This window comes from Canis aureus, chromosome 3 (assembly GCF_053574225.1).
Source record: "Canis aureus isolate CA01 chromosome 3, VMU_Caureus_v.1.0, whole genome shotgun sequence".
Lineage (NCBI taxonomy): Eukaryota > Metazoa > Chordata > Mammalia > Carnivora > Canidae > Canis > Canis aureus.
Window position 1 is genome coordinate 46,296,891 of NC_135613.1, and position 16,277 is coordinate 46,313,167.

Here is a 16,277-nt window from a genome sequence, read left to right on the forward strand (position 1 = left end):
CAGCCAGTGCCCAGTGAGGGCTCCAGCCCTGCCTGCGGCCCCAGCTCCTCTGGAAAATCCGCCTGCCTCAGCCTGGCACCCCACCATGCCACCCCCACCCCCAACGGCTCCTCTGAAGCCTCCAACCTCCCTGCCCTGCCCGCGGCCCAGTTTCCAGCCGGCTGTCTTTCTTTCATCTTCGGCCTTGGCTGTCTTCCTATCACGCAGCCAATTCCCCTGGTGCAGCCAGCTCGTGAGAAGGAGCCCACGCCCACCACACCTTCGAGTGGCCGGCCCAGCCTCCACCCCTCCTGCTGCCCCTGCGCTGCCTCCCTCTCGGCCTCTTTTCCCTGCCAGCCCGTGGCAGGGCTCCAGCTGCAGGCCCCAGGGGAGGGGCAGGTGTGCCCATGTGTCACTCACAGCAAAGCCCTGGAGGGGGGCCCAGTGGCACATACCAGGTGCACCTGTCAGAAGGCAGGCCCGGCCCAGAGCCAGGCCTGGGAGCAGCGAGAGAAGGGTGGACATCAGGTGGGCTCTGGGGGGCACCAGCAGCCCGCAGCCCTGGGGCTCGGCAAGGGCCACAGAGGTTGCCGGGAGTGACGACGCAGTTGCTTCTGCCCCAGGCGTGTGCCAAGGCATCTGGGTGCCATGCCCGGTGCCACCGACTGTGGCCCAGGGCACTGGAGGGCTGGCTGGCCCAGAGGAAAGTGCCTGCAAGCAGAGTCCGCCCCAGCACCGCAAAACCGCAGGGCAATGCTGATGTTATTACTATTACTCCTCTCGTCGCTGCTGTCAGTACCAGTCCCCTGCCTCAGGGCCACCAGTGCTACCTTGGTCTGCTTCAGGAAAGCTGTGGCCCCAGGACAAGAAGCCTGACAGGGGCAGCCTCCCCGGCTCAGGAAGACCGAGATGGAGGAGTCTGCTCAAACCCCTGACTCGCTGTCTGGCTTTGGGCAAGATCTTGCCCCTCTCTGGGCATATCCTTCTCCCAGCACAGCACAGCTCACTGAACATCCCTCCTCCACCAGGCACCGACCTGCACCTTCCTGAGCAACTGGAAGCCGTACGGCAGTCTGGTGTGGCATGTGGGCATGGTGGGGAGGGGGCTCCAGGGAAAGGCCAATAAAGTCAGAGCTGTGCCAACTCCTAGCCTTTACACGGTACCCTCTATATGCATTCAGTGGTGCACTAGGGGAGAAGGGGGGGTCCTTCCTGTTGTCTGGCACACCGGTGCACCCGATGCCATCCCCAGGAATGTGCAAGCAGCTCTCTCCTCCCGAAGGAGTCTTGGCCCCACCTGAAGGGAGTCCTTCCAAGGTCCCCTTCTTGGAGATGCCAACCTCCGGTCCCCTGGCTGTAGGGAAGGGACCAACAGAAAGCTGAGGGCAGACTACTGAGGATTCTCTTTGGGGTCCCAGCGGGAGGAGAGGGGTGATTTTCTCAGAACAGAGGAGAGTGCATTCTACAAAAAAAGACCATAGGCCTCCAGTGGCCCCAGGGCAGGGAACTCCTCCCTGACCCTCTCTGACCCTCACTGGCTACCTGGCAGCGGCCCAGGGAGGAGGCCACATCCTGGGGTCACAAAGGAGCAACCTAGCACAAAGTGAGCTTGGAGTCTGAGGCAAGGTAGCGGGAATGGCCGTCCTTCGGAACCTAAGGGAGGAGTGAGGGGTAGGCCGGAGGCTAACGCCTTCTGGGTTCTACCTTCGAGGAGGCGGCTGCTGCTTTCAGCGGCGAGTGGGCGCCTCCACGCTCCTGGGAGACAGAGCCTGTGAACCTGGTTTCCGGGTGATAGGTATGGGGGACAGGAGGTGCCCAGCACTTTGTCCCAGGGCTCCCATCTGGGTACAGGGAGCATAGGATAAAGTAGAAACCATCACGGGCCGCACAGTGCTCCTAGATGGGTACACCCCCTAGGAAATGGGAAACAGGATGGCTCCAAGTCCCAGCAAGTCCAAGCTCTGAGGAGGGAGGAGAACCTCCCAGAACAGACCACATCCAAAGAAACACTTTCCAGTGACCTCACATGCCAAACACAGGTTTTAAAATATTCACATGACTGGTGCACACTCAAACAGAACAGGCAGCACAGACATGCGCTCCGGCCTCAACTCACATCCGAAGCGCCCCCACCGCCCCCAGCAGCTCCCCACCCCAGGTGTCACTCCACAGAGCCCCCCGGTTCCGGTTCCGACCCAGGTTCCTCACAGGGCATCCAGAGCAGAGCTGAGCACATAGGGAGGACTCCTATCCTGAAACCCTGGGGGCTTCTCAGCTGAGGGGTCATCCTCTCCGGATCAAGGCTGACTTCTAAAAGCAAAAAGGTGCGGCTGGAGTTGCCCACTCGCTGGCTAGCAGAAAACACCATTTCCAGAATGTTTTTACTCCATTAAAGCGCAGGAGGTGGGAAAGAGAAACGACTCCAAGGACCCCGAGGTCTGGGGCCTGAGGGCATCTTCAGGCCGCTCCTAGATTGTGTCCCCCTCTGCACCCCCACTCCCATCCCGGGGTCTCCGGGAAGGTCACGCGTAGGACTGATGCCGCACGCGAAAGTGCCTCCCCACGCTCCCTCCCGAGCCCCCGTGTGCAAGTCGGCCAGAGGGGGGCCGAGGGTGCCTCAAAGTTTCCCGGAGCGCCCCCAGGACGAAGGTTAGCAAGGAACAAAGTTCCCTGGTGGCATCAGCCGGAGACATGGCAGGGGAAGAAAAGCTCGCAGTCAGCATTTCCTCCGATGGCTCACCAAGGGAGGAAAAAAAAAAAAAAAGGGAGGAAGAAAAAACCCTCGCGCCCCACCTTCCCTGTTGCAGCACCACCTCGTGCTCGCTCCGGGCCGGGGAGAGGCCTCCGGGGAGCTGGAGTCGGGCCCGCGGGGGTCCGGGCGCCCGGCGGCCGCGCACTTACCTGGGTCAGCGCCCCGGGCGCGGCGCGCTCCGCGTCCTCCGAGCTCCGGGCGGCCGTTCCTGGCCCTGGCAGCCGCCGCGCTGGCTGCATCGCGGCCGCTGCCTCAGGGCAGCCCCCGGGGGCGCTCCATGCCGAGGCGCGCGTGGGTCTGGGGCGCCGATCCCCCAGGTCGGCCGCGGGGCGGGGGCGCGCGCCTGGACGGCGCCCCCGGCCGCGGGGCGCTCGCTCTGGGCGGCGCGGCGGGCGGGCGTCCCTCGGTCCGGCTGGGAGCGCGGCCGGCCCACCCCCTCCCCCGCCGGCTGTTATCTGATCCCGGGCAGGGCCGGGCGCGCTCCCCTCTACGCCCCGGCGCCCCGCGCCTCCCCGCCCCTCCGGCCGCGCCAGCCCCTCGCCCCCGGCTACCGTTCCCAGGGAGGCGGTGGCAGCGGCGAGGCCCGGGGAAGGCGGGGAGAGAGGAATGGAGGGCGAGGAGGCGGCTGGAGCAGAAGCTCGGCGCGCACCCAGCTCCGCGCCCGCTGCCACCCGAGCCCGGCTCGGCAACTCCTCTAACTCTCCGCCGAGAGCACGCCCGCCCCGCGTCGCACCGCCGCTGCCCCCGCCCACCCGGGTCCTAGCCTGGCACAGAGCGCCCCCAGCCCCGGGCGGCCCCCGACACACACCGCCAGCCACTTGCGCAACGGGGCGCGCGCGCGCACACATAGACACACACACAGAGGCATGTCCTCCAGGGACACGCGCACACACAGGTGCATGGCCGGCGCACACGCAGGCAGGGAAATCTTGCACACACGCGGGCACACGGCGGGTACAGCAGCTCAGGCGTCGGCATGCAAGCACGCAAAACACACGCCCTGACATGCATGATGGTGCAGGTGCACAGGTGCATCCACACTCAGACGTGTGAGTGCAGAGTGGTATCTGCACGTGTGCATATGTGCGCACAGATCCGGGCTTGTACATCATTCCCATGGAATCCTTTCTCTTTGCACCCCAGACATGCACACTCGTATACATACATCATTTCCCCCTCTGTCATAGCATCTCTCCTCCCCATCTTGTGGTGTTTGGCTTCTCTCATCTCCTGCTTTCTCCTCAGTGCTCCTCCCCCCTACTCTCTTTCTCTTTCTCTCTCTCTTTCTCTCTCTCTTTCTCTCTCTCTGCTGACTTGACCCCCATGTGACCCTCTTCTCTAGCCACCCCTGCAAGGCTCAGGCTTTCTTCCTAGCCTGTCCCCACTCGCCCTACCCTCCCAGCCTCCTGGGGCCTATTGTCTGAGCTTCAGATCTCTCAGCCTCCCGCCAGGCCCAGGCCTTTCATCCTGGCAGACAGACCTGCCCAGCTGGGCCTTGGCCCAGGAAGACCCCATTTTATCACCAGTCTGACCCCTTGCTCAGCCTTGGGGCCACAGAATTGGGCCAAGGAGGCAGGTCTGTGCCCGGAGCACAAGCCTCAAAGGGCTCCCTGGCCCCTTTGGCTTCCAGCTTCCCCTTTAATGTGAAATATAATTATGTGTCTGCACAGCAGGGCGACTGGCTGCAGGATTCTAACCAAGGAGGATGGCTCTCTGGCCACCGCCCAGATTGCTGGCGGCTCAGACAGAGAGGTCTGCAGGCCCCACCAGCCCTAGGCTCCCAGCCCCAGGCTCCGGGCCCCTGGCAGCTGGTAGGTACCACCTGGCCCAAGCCACCCAGAGAACTCACTCACCTCAGGCCGTCCAGGGTTTGAATTCCACCAGTCCCATTGACCAGCTGTGGAGGCAGGTCATTTCACTTCTCTGGGCCTCCCTATCCTCACATCGTCAAATGCGAAGAGTAACAATTCCTACCTCATGGAGCCGCAGTGAGGATTAAATGGATAGGAAGCATACCTAAGGCACTTAGTACAGCTTCTGGCTGGGGAACAGCTACACTGGTTGCACACTCGAGATGCCTGAGGCTCTCTTTGCTGAGGACCCCGCTGGGATTATTTCTGCATCACTACAATGATGGGCTACATCCGCTCACTGGCCCCATTTTGCAGGTAAAGAAGCTGAGACACAGAGCTGTTGAAGGTAGAGCCAGGACTCAGAGCCAGGCCTGTCCCCAGAACAAGAGCCCTTGCCCCCTCTCCTTGACAGCTGCTAAGGGCTGCAGTGGAGAGAAGGGGCATCGCAGGAGATCCCAGCCCTACGCCCCACTCTGCCCCTGACTCGTACACAGTGTCCTGGTTTCTGTTTCCTCCTCAGAGACCAGTCTCCCAGAGGACCAAAAACTCTCAGGAAACTTCCTCCTTCTCCCTGGAAGTGACCCAGCTTCCCACTGTCCCCTGCCCAGTTTCACCGAAGATAGAGGCCACAGTTCCACCCCACGAGGAATGGGCCCCAAGGCACTCCTCCCAGGAGGCTCCTCCGTGGGTCACCAAAGGAGCCAGGATGCCCCTCAGCTGGAAGACAGTCCCAGCAAAAGGTCCTGGCGAGGGACTGGACCGGAACACCTTGGGGGGATCTCTGTGTCTAGGATTCTGACAGTTCCTGGGACAAGGGTTACCAGCAGGGCATCCTCAATCCTAGAATGCTCCCTACCCACCTAGATGTTCATCAAGCAGGGTCTTGTCCCTGGGCCTCAAGTTTTCCCAAGAGCTGCTATCGGATCCATTTCACAGAGACAGCAAGTGTCTTTTGCCCAGGGTCATCCAGGAAAGAATGTCCAGCAAAGGCGAAAGCCTGACCCCCCAGGCCACTGCTTTTGGGGTCTATATCGCACCCTCCCCACCAACCTCCTGGAATGGAACTCAGTTCTCAATCATATCCTAGAAGCAGCTGTCCTGCACCTGACCCAGGCATTTGCTGGGCAATGTGGGGCAGCAGCCTCCTTAGGGCATATACAACCATGATCCAGGTGCAGGGACTGAGACACAGAGGAACAGGCGTGCGGGGGAGTGTGTCTCCAACCAGCTCCCACACCTGCCCCAGAGCTTCCTTCTGTATGAGCAGAGCGGCTCCTGGCTCTAGGAGGCACCGCCCCCCCCGTAGCTGAGGGGGGGTGGGTATTGGGGGGGTGTGGATCATGCCATGCCTCCCTCTAGTGTTGAAGGGAGCCAGGCAGAGCTACGGAGAGGGACTCTGGACTCCTCCCTTGCTGAGGTCTTTATCAAATCACCCCCTTTCAAGTGGCCGTGAGAGAAGCCAATGAGACGAATGGAGACTGGTGCCCCGCACACAGTAGGAGTTCTAGCAGCGTGCGTAACACCCTGTGCGTGTGCCCTGCTTGCCTTATTCTGAAGGTCTGTGTTTCCGGTGGGTGGGGCAGCCCCTGCCAGCCCTGGGCGTGCCACATAGTAACTGCTCAACAAATATTTGCTTATCTGGGCATCCGAGGAGCCTCAGGCCAGGAGGCCAAAGAAACCCTTGGCCCATTTGGAATCACTCCTACGTTTGACGAAAGTGAGGCGCACAGAGGCGAGGTTGATTCCGAGGCCACAGAGCTGTGGGAGGGGTGGTGGCAGCAGGAGGCCCCCCACTGGCTGGGTTTTACTGGTCTGAGTGGGCAGCAGGCTCAGAACTGCCAGCTCTTGTAATATTCACGTCTTAATATAACAACGTTGATGCATTTGCGTCAGGCATAAATTGATCATTGATTGAGATGTGAAAACCAGACTGTCCCTCAGCAGTGCAGCTGCACCAGCGCTCCCCAGAATCCTCTGAGCATCTTTGCCTTTTGAGGGCTGCCTCCTCCCAGGAGCCTGCCCAGCTTTCTCCTACTACACCTAGACCTCCGCCCTGCCCCAACCCTCAAGTCCAGAGACCCTTGAAACGTGAAATGGACATACTGCATGCACAGTTTAAGCCCTTCCGGGGCAACTGTGAGGACAGAAGCCTAGAGGCCCAGGACCTGCCACCTTCATCTCACCCACGCCCCTCAGCCTCCTTGTTCCAGACAATGTCTGCCTGGCATGTTCATAGCCCAGGGCCTGGCACAGAGTGGGTGTGCAGTAAATGTCTGCAAAATGAGAATGAATGGACAAGAATGGAGAGACCCAGATGATCACAGGCTGGCTTTCAGCAGTAAGCCTTGCCTCCTCCTCCAGGCAGGTGGCCAGGGTCCGGGGCTCATCCTGCCTCTCACTCCAACCTCTGAGAAGGGTGAGAGACCTGGGCCCAGCAGGTCTAGGATCTGCGTTTCTTATGGGATAGATAAGGCCCTGCTGGAGGTCAAGAGCCACAAGATTGCATCCTGATGGAGCCAACGGAGAAGGAGAGGCCCCCGACCACCTAGGCAGTGAGCAGCAGGGCAGGACCAGGACCTGGGCAGGACCAGGACCTGGGAGTCCTGCCTTCAGCTCAGTCTCTTCCCTCAGTGCCAGTTTCCCTATGACATCACTGTACTAATGACAATGATGGTGACAATGGCTGCCACTGATTATACTCTTGGCATGTGCCATGCTTTGGGTTAAATGCCCATGTGCATGGACATTTAACCCTAGTTGTGGGGCATATGGATGCCACCCCAGTCGGTGGATGCAGAAATGATGCCCAGATAAGTCAGAAGGAGGGACTGCCTGGGGTGGCCGTGAGCTGCTCATGCTGGAGGTGTGTAGGCCAATGCTGGTGTCAGGGGTTCTGGGGAGGGGTGGAGGTGCCTGCCAGAGAGGTTGAGAAGTGAGTGCCCTGTGCCCTCACAGCCACACGGCCCTCCCAGTCCCCAGGCACCTGCAGGCCCTGGGCTGACCCTGCAGCATTGATTTGAGGAAAACAGAACTTCAGGAACGGATGGCAGCCCTGGAAACAGGACACTGAGTCGCTCCCACCCGTCAGGAAGCAGGCATTGATCCACTCAGCCTGGCTGACTTATTCCCCTCTTGCACAGGCTCTGATACTCGCCTTGGCCACCTCAGCCACCTCAGCCGGCCCCTCCCCTCTGCCTCCCATGGAGCTGCAGCTGTCAGGAGGATGCACTAATGAAGGCCAGGGAGATAGGGCCAGTGACTCTGGCCCTGCTCACCCAGCATCTTCTGGGCATGAGGCTGTTTGGGTCCTGGCCACGAGACTTTAGAGGCCTCCTTGGCCCACACCGTGGTCCACACCCACCCATGATTTGGGTCCCTCTCCTGGGAACCTTGTTCTTGGGGGACCCAGCCACCCATGCCCCATATTCTCTTCCCGGTGCTTCTGAGAGGCCCAAGGGTAGCAAGGGACCTGGCCCTGGCTGGGAGCTTTACTATGATTGGTTGAGGACAGACATGTGATAGAAGTCAACCAATGAGAACTGGCCCTAGGATTTTGGCAGGATAAGCTGGAGAAAGAGCTCTACTTCCCAGGGGCTCCTTGGGATGACTTTGCCAGAAGTGGGTGAGCCACCTGAAAGGAGACCCACCCAGAGGAAAGCAGAGGTGAGATACTGACAGGGAAAAGATTCCAGACATGCCCCTTTGGGGCCCTTAGATCCACCCCTGGACTTCTGAGTTCTGAACTGTTTTTGAAATAATCCTTTTTCTAATTAGGGAGATTTTTGAGGTAGATTCTAATACTCCTCTCCATGCCCTCAAGGGGGGCCGCTAGTGGAGGTGGTGGGTTGAAAGACCAGCAATGCCTCCTAAATGTCCTCCAACTTTCTAACCCTCTTTCCTCATCTCTAGCGTGGGGTGCTTGAGAGCCACCTGATAGAAGCACGTGGGGGTTAGGCATGCAGGTGCAGGCCGCGTGTTTTCTCCCTCCCTTCCTGTTCACTGTCTCCCTTGCCTGAAAGGGATGGGAGGGCGGACGAGGCCTGCAGGCCCCAGTATGGCAAGAATAAAGGGCAATAAAGGGAGGGAGGGAAGTCGCTTCAGCCTCTCAGAATTAAAAATAGCTTCCTCCAAGGAGGCCTCCCTGCTGGGATAATCCGGCCAATTACTGGCCCCCTCCACCCTGGTGGGCTCAGCCTGCCTCTTCCCTATGTGCCCCCCCCAACCATCACCATCCCCACGGGGCCATCACTTCCCACCCCCATGACCAGCCGCCTTGCCCTCAGCAAGGGAGCAGGGCCTGAGTCCCCGGGAGTCAGTTTCCTTTTCTCTGAATAGGGCCTGACTCCGAAACCGAAAGAGATCTGTAGGGGCCGACAATGGAGAACTTATTGGCCACGACGTACTGTCTCCCCTCGCCACCATGTCAGGGAAGGAATCAAGAGGCAGTAGAGGGTCTAGTACATGATCCTATTTATGTCAAAAAAAAAAAAAAAACCTACAGATATTTTTGCGTTCACAAAGCAAACAATCTGGAAGCTTGGAGGTAAAACTGCTGGCAGGGTGCCCTCCTAGGAGAGGGCTGTGTTCCTCATTCACTGTCATGTGGAGGCAAATGTCTGTATCTCCTTCCTAAGGGCTCTGCACTCAGGCCCACCTGGAGGGGTCCCTGACTCAGCAGGAGCTCAGCCTCCATTCTGAGGAATGAGAATAGTTTGCACGCCTGGGACATGTGGGCTATTGTACAACATCAGGTCTATTTGGTTCAAATTTTGTACAGAAAACACTGATTACTTGAACCATTTTTTTTTTAAGTTAAATTATCTGTCAGTGTAATAAAGCCTGACTACTCAGCAACAGGGAGGACAACCTTCCTGGTGTCCTGAGGTCCATTCCCGGGAATCAGCTAGGCCAGACGCTCCGATTTAAAGAGTATCCACAACCTGGGCCATTCTCAGGGACGGGGCGGGAAGTGAGAGTGGATTCCTGGAGCCTCAGCTCCTGCCTCCTCCTCCCGAGCCACAGTTTCCTCAGCTGTAGAATAGGCAGGACGTTCCCCTAGTACCGTGCCCAGCAGTGTACCTAGGAGGTACCCTGGTTATTCATTGGATAAGTGATGTACATCTCCAAGAGGATAACTCCCGAGAAGGGTCCAGCACTGCAATAGACACGCAGCAAGTGCTCAGTGAAAAGACCTCCTCCCCGATGCCCCAGCCTGTGAGGCCAGGCCCCATGCCAACTCTAGGCACCCACAGCCTCCCAGGCTTCCCTGTCACAGCTCTCCTGCACCCTTAGGCCCCACCAGGCCTGCTTCTCCCTCCAACAGGGGACTTCTTGAAGGCAGAAGGGGCTTCTCTCCTCTCCTTCCCCAGGCACATCCCACCTCTGGTCCCCAAGTCTCTCTATCAGCATCAGCACCACATCCTTAAACCCTGAGATTTCAACCACCACCTGGTGATAACTGGCCAAGTTAAGAAGATCCATCCCTTTATCCCAGGAATTTCATGTCTAAAAATTTATCCCCACTGATATGCTTGCACTGGGGTACCAAGATGTATTTCCACAGTTCCTCACCGGGTGACAGTGACAGGCTGCATGACATCCTCACGGAGGGAAAACACAACATGGCATGGCAGTGTGGCAGAGCAGTGCACAACTACGGGAAAGCCAGGCCCCAGCCCCACGAGGACACACAAGAGCACTTAGCTCAAGAAATATTTGCCCAATGGATCTAATGGGAAAAGGTCTTTAAAACAGAGTGGAAAGCATGATATAGAAGAGAGAGGATGGATGACATTGCTGGGAATTTTATTTTTATAAGTAGATATATACACACATACACACACACACACACACACAGGTGTTTGGTAGAATGTTCTGGAAAGAGATACCAGAAACTGGTGATTGGGAGGAGAACTAGGGGCTGGTGAGGGGGCAGGAAGGAGGTGAACAGTTCTCTTCAAGTCTGCTGTATCATGTTCAAGGATTTTATGTGCCTCCCCAGAGTAATGAATTTTTAAAATAGCCCAAAGCTGAGGGGAAAGGGACACTTCCCCCTTCTGGGACTCCCCATTGCTCTGGGAGGCTGGTCCAGAAGGCTGTCCTGAACAACAACTCCCTTCCTTTTTTCTATGATGACGAGCTCCTTCCGGCTCCGGACTCCCCATGGAGCTGCCCGACCCCATCCTGTCTGCAGTGATTAATAAACACTCTGTGATGACCTGAATCTCACAGAAGCTCCTCGGGGACAGCCTTGCCTTGTGCCCGTGGGCCCGGAGGACTTGCAGGGATGCGACGTTTGCCTGGATCCCCCCCAGAGGTGCGTAGGGTCCTGCCACCACACCCACACTGTTTCTTCGGCCCGGATTGCCCTCCCTGCTTCCATGGTGGCCCATTTCAATCCTCGCCCCAGGTTTGGTGCTGTTTGATGTTAAGGAATGTGGTCCTAGAGCTGGAGGGAACCCTCCCCCCAGGCAGGCCCATCCACAGCACGGGGGCAATTAGTATCGACTCCATTTAAAATCCATTAACCTGCCTAGGGATAGGGATGATAAATATAGAACCAACTGGAAGTCCAGGGAGCCCAGCCTAGCCCCAGGGAGCAACCCTCCTGATCACAGAGGATTCAGCAACCACCCTTCCAATGAGCCAAACATCTGTTAACCCCCAAGTGTTTGCCAGGCAGTCTTCTGGCTGGCAGGGTGGACAGCCTGGAGGGGGAGACAGACTGGGGTTCAAATCCTGACACCAGCACTCACGAGCTGTGTGACTCTGAGCAAACCCCTTAGCTTCTTTGTGTGTCACTGTATTCCCTGCACACTGGGGACTTGCTGGTACCTGCCTTGCGGGTGATAAGGATCAGACATGCGGAAGGTCTTCACCCAGTGTGTAGCACAGAGCAAGGCCTCCCCGAAGAGCACTCGTCGCCCTTTGTCACCGCTATTCGTGGACCGAAGCTGCTGTCATCTTTCCTGGTGGAATGCAGGAGCAGGTGAGATGAGGGGGTCACCCCGTCCAGGCATTGGAATTGGGGGAAAGTATCACTACTTTTAAGAACGTCCAGCTGAAATTTAGTGTGTCCTTTAACTATACATCGAGCCAGCAAACCCTGGTATCACCAGCAGGGCCTGGGATTTTTATCCTCAGGGAAAGTCTCAGATGTTTTCAAATCCCTCTCTCAGTCTTGCAGACCTTTCCAAATATCATGTATGCTCATTTCTGGCCTGAAAGTATGGTTGGGATTTAACTAGTCATTCAACTTTATCATCCATGCATTCATAAAGAAACAAGCATTTACTGAGTGAAATAAGTCAATCGGAGAAGGACAGACATTATATGGTCTCATTCACTTGGGGAATATAAATAATAGTGAAAGGGAATAAGGGGAAAGGAGAAAAAATAAGTGGGAAATATCAGAAAGGGAGACAGAACATGGAAGACTCCTAACTCTGGGAAACGAACTAGGGGTGGTGGAAGGGGAGGAGGGCAGGGCGTGGGGGTGACTGAGTGTCGGGCACTGAGGTGGGCACTTGAGGGTATGAGCCCTGGGTGTTATTCTGTATGTTGGCAAATTGAACACCAATAAAAAATAAATTTATTATTAAAAAAAAAAGAAGCGTGCATTTACCATACCACAAAACTGCTTTTAATATTTATTTATTTATTTATTTATTTATTTATTTATGACACACAGAAAGAGGCAGAGGGAGAAGCAGGCTCCCTGCGAGGAGCCCACTGCGGGACTCAACCCCAGGACCCAGGATTACGACCTGAGCCAAAGTTACACGCTTCACCAACCGAGCCCCCAGGGGCCCTTGATGCACAGAAGGCCAGAATTCTGAGGTAGGGCCCAGGCACAGAAAAGGGCCAGAGGCCCCAGGGTAATGACACCGTGGTGGTGGTAGACCCAGCGACCTGTGGCCCCTCCGGCAAGACCCTATGACCCCCACCTGGACCTATCAGCACATGCCGTGGGTCCCCACACCAGCTCTTCTTCATTCTGGGTCGTGCATGTCCATCTGCACAAACTCTGGTGTCTTACAACCCCTTAGGGGGATCAGACCAAGAAGGGGATATCTGAGCTCAGGGCCAGGGATCTGAAAAAGAGTGTTGTAGTTGGGGGTGCCTCCACTCCTGTGTGCCCTGAGAGGCCTCATATGTTCACAGCCGGAGGCTTGATTCGCAAATCTGCCTAGAGAGCCCAGCCACTGCGATCTGCAGGCCTCAATCCCTCCCTAGAACCCAGGCTGGGTCTTCTGCAGTCTCTGACCTCTGAAAATGGCCCTCAGAAGATGGGGAGGAGGTGACAAGAAGAACTGGCTGGGGTCAGCACTCTCCCAACCAGGAGGCTGGAAGGGCAGGGTGGGGCAGCGAGGGGTCATCTACAACAAGGGGCTCTCACATGGGGAAGTAGGTCGCAGGAGAAAGCAGCCATTCCTCGCATCCCCAAAGCTGGGAGCTTTGCTGAACTTGGTGGCAGGAACCCCCAGCTCTTCAGGGTGGATCAACAACCTCAGGGACCAATGCACTGCAGGCTCCAGGCCTCTTTTCTGTCCACACCTCCATGCCCATTAGAGCATTTTTGCCATTTTACAGATGAAGGAACAGAGTCACAGAACGCTTTAGTCTGAGGTCACTTAGCCATGGAGTGGCTGACCCTGGAGTAGATGCTCATAACTGCGGCACTGTGCTCCCTTCACTTTTGCTGCCTGAGGATCCAGCATTACAGTAAGCAGGGAGCAGGGAGGACAAAGCGCTGGTGGTCGGACCCAGGGCTGCGTGTGGCCAGGGCGACCCAGGTTCCTTGGAGGCCAAAGCTCAGCCTCTCTCTGCACTGACGCAGAAGAAAAAAATAACTTTTCCTACCATCCCAGCAGCTCAAAGCCAAACCCAGCTGCTCTGGGAGGTAGGGAGCACCGCATCACAAGAGGTGTCCAAGTACCAGAATGCTTCTGTCCCCCGGTCGCAGGCCTGGGATGTCTGGGCAGGGGCTCTGGTCAGCTTGTCCTGTGTGTGAGGTTGGGGGTGGGGGGCCAGAGATCAGGCCCGTCCAGCCATTGGCCCTGAGGTCAGTGCCCAGAGCTGGGCCACCATTGTCCCCGGATCCCTCCCGGGCCTTCGGCCTAGCCAGGGCTTAGGCACAAAATGGGTGCAGTGAGGGAAGCAAGATGGGGAATTCGGGGCTTTGTGTCAGCACATAGCTCATGCTGGGAGAGGCAGGCGCTGCCCCTCCTGCCCCCTGTCCCTGGGTGGGGCCCCTTTCAGCCTCTCCAGTCTCAGGGACTCTGAAGGTTAGATGCACTGCCATCCCCAGCATTATTTGGGGAACAGGGGGAGACTGAGGAAGGATTTTTATCATTTTGCTTTTGCAACAATTTCAGTGTATGACAGGGTATGCTGTGCACATCCTTAGGGGCTCCTGCCTTGGGGAACATGTGGACCACAACCTGCCTCCAATTGGAAAAGATCAAGCTTCTAAAAGTGATGTGGGCAGTGCTGTGGGCGTGGTGCTGAGTTCAGTGGAGCCGCTTTCTGGCACATGCCTTGGTACCCACATTCAGTAGCCCTCTTCCTTTTGGAACTGGGAGCCTGGGTTTGGGATCTCAGGTCCCAAGCTGGGTGTCAATGAGGGAGCTGTCTACCTGCTTGAGCCTCACGTGCTCTTGGGGGTCTAATGCCAGCTCCTGCCCGGGTCCCAGGAGAAGGAAGTCACTGGCTCCCTGCAGTCTCCACAGGGGCAACCAGGCGGCAGGATGGAGTGGGGGCTCTGGGGGGCTAGGGCTCAGCCACTAAAGGACCCAGGAGAGGCTCTGCTCTGGGGATGAAACCATATGTGCCCCTTCCTTACACAGCACAGTTTGGGGAGCCCCCCAAACCTTCCCAAGCCCCCCAGCTGAGCCACAGCTTCAAGGCTCCCCCTTGCCCTTCACCTTATCTCCTATCCTCCTCAGCCTCCTTGCTGTGCCTCAAACACACCAGGTCCTGCCCACCCCGGGTGCCTGCACTTGCCTCTCCCTTCACCAGAATGCTCTTCCTCTAGATCTCTGCAAGGCTCACTTTTTCACTAACGTTGGGTCTTTGTTCAAAGATCTCTTCTCAGAAATATCCTTTTCTGAATAGCTTATTTTAAATTGTGCCCTTCTCTCATGCATCGTCCTTTTCCCAGATTTACTTTTCTCTCTACAGTTATCCTCACTTGATAGGGTCTGTAATTTACGTATTTGTTATGTTAATTGTCCCTCCCAGAAGACAGGACTGTTTGTCTGTTTCACCCACTGCCGACTCCCTATCATATAGAAAGGTGCCCGTGGAAATAAATCTTTGTTTAAAGAATAGAATCTTCTTAGCAAAGCTGCAAGGTAGACATCTGCTTTGCCATTTCAAAGAGAAGGGAACTGGGGTGCCTGGGTGGCTCAGTTGGTTAGGCTTCCAACTCTCCATCTCAGCTCAGGTCTTGATCTTGGGGTTGTGAATTTGGGCCCTGGGTTGGGCTCCAGGCTGGGAGTAGAGCCTACTTAAAGAGAAGAGAACCAAGGCTCAGAGCAGTGACCTGCCTAGGATCCCCTGTAAGGACATGCCAGAGCTGATTGGAATCCTCATCAGTAGAAGCTACCTACCCTGCCATGTGCCAAGCACTTTGCATTCATCATCCCACTCGGATGAGGACACCCGGTTTCCCCTATTAGACACCAAGGCTCTAAGCAACAAGGCCTGGGTCTTCAGGGCAGGCTGGGGCATAGGCCTGGGGTTCATGGTGCTGGCTGGATTGGGCTCTCTTTGTGTGAAATGAGTCATGCCAACCCACATCCCACCCATACCCCCTGCCCCATAGCAGGGCTGCCGGGTGCCAGTGGCATGTGGAGGACTGTGGCTGAGCTGCTCTGGTCCTCACTTCTCTGCTCTGGTCCTCACTTCTCTGGAGCCAAATGTATCTATAAACATCAGGTTGGACCTAACAGAGCTTCATGGATACCTCCTTCTCCAGAGGTGAGCTGGTGGGATCATCAGAAATGCCCAGATGGGTTGCCTGCCCCCAGAGGGTGCCCATGCATATGGTGGGCACCTCATCCTGCATGACAAGGGTGCCCTGAAGGCTAAGCTGACCTGGGTACAAATCTGGCTTCAACCCCTCCTCAGCTGTGAGGACTTAGTAAGTCATTTCAAGTCCCTGAAACTCAATTCCCATCTGTAAAATGGAGACACAAATGCTCCTCTCATAAGGTGGTAAAAGGAATGAAATGAGATTGGCTACGGATGTGTAGGTAGAGCATGCCAGAAGCACTCAGTAAATAATGGTGGTTTATCATCAGTAGCAGCAACTCCATCGTGCTAGCCATCCACCCACCACTGGCTGATCCATCCATCGATTCGTTTGCCCATACGTCCATTCATGCACCAATTCATTTGCCCATCTACCCATCCATCTGTCCATTTATCCACCCGCTCATCCATCATCCTTCCATCCATCTGCTCCTCATTCATCCTCCTACCCAACTGTTTCCTTTCTTCACTATTTATAGAATCAACATTCTCCCTCTTCTCTCACCTCCAGAGATTTTTCTAGCATCTAATCCCAACCTGCCCAGTACAAACTCTCTATCCACCTCCCACCACTGACAGAGTCAGACCCAAACTTCAAACTTAGCTGGGTCTTCACCCTCTACATCGGACCCAGCAGAGTCCTTGGGGCTTGTGTG

General features: G+C 56.7%; 1 protein-coding gene across 3 annotated transcripts in view; it reads right to left on the reverse strand.

The window, feature by feature from the left end:
- KCNJ12 (potassium inwardly rectifying channel subfamily J member 12) overlaps positions 1-3,915 on the reverse strand; it is a 44,998-nt gene extending 41,083 nt beyond the window's left edge. The window contains exon 1 of one of the 3 annotated variants that reach the window (XM_077892283.1): positions 3,897-3,915. The gene's annotated coding sequence lies outside the window, so the exon portion shown is untranslated. Of the gene's footprint in view, positions 1-2,880; positions 3,033-3,896 lie in introns of those variants that run through there. The other 2 variants (XM_077892276.1, XM_077892279.1) reach the window with 2 other exon arrangements.
- Between the last annotated feature and the right edge of the window lie 12,362 nt (positions 3,916-16,277).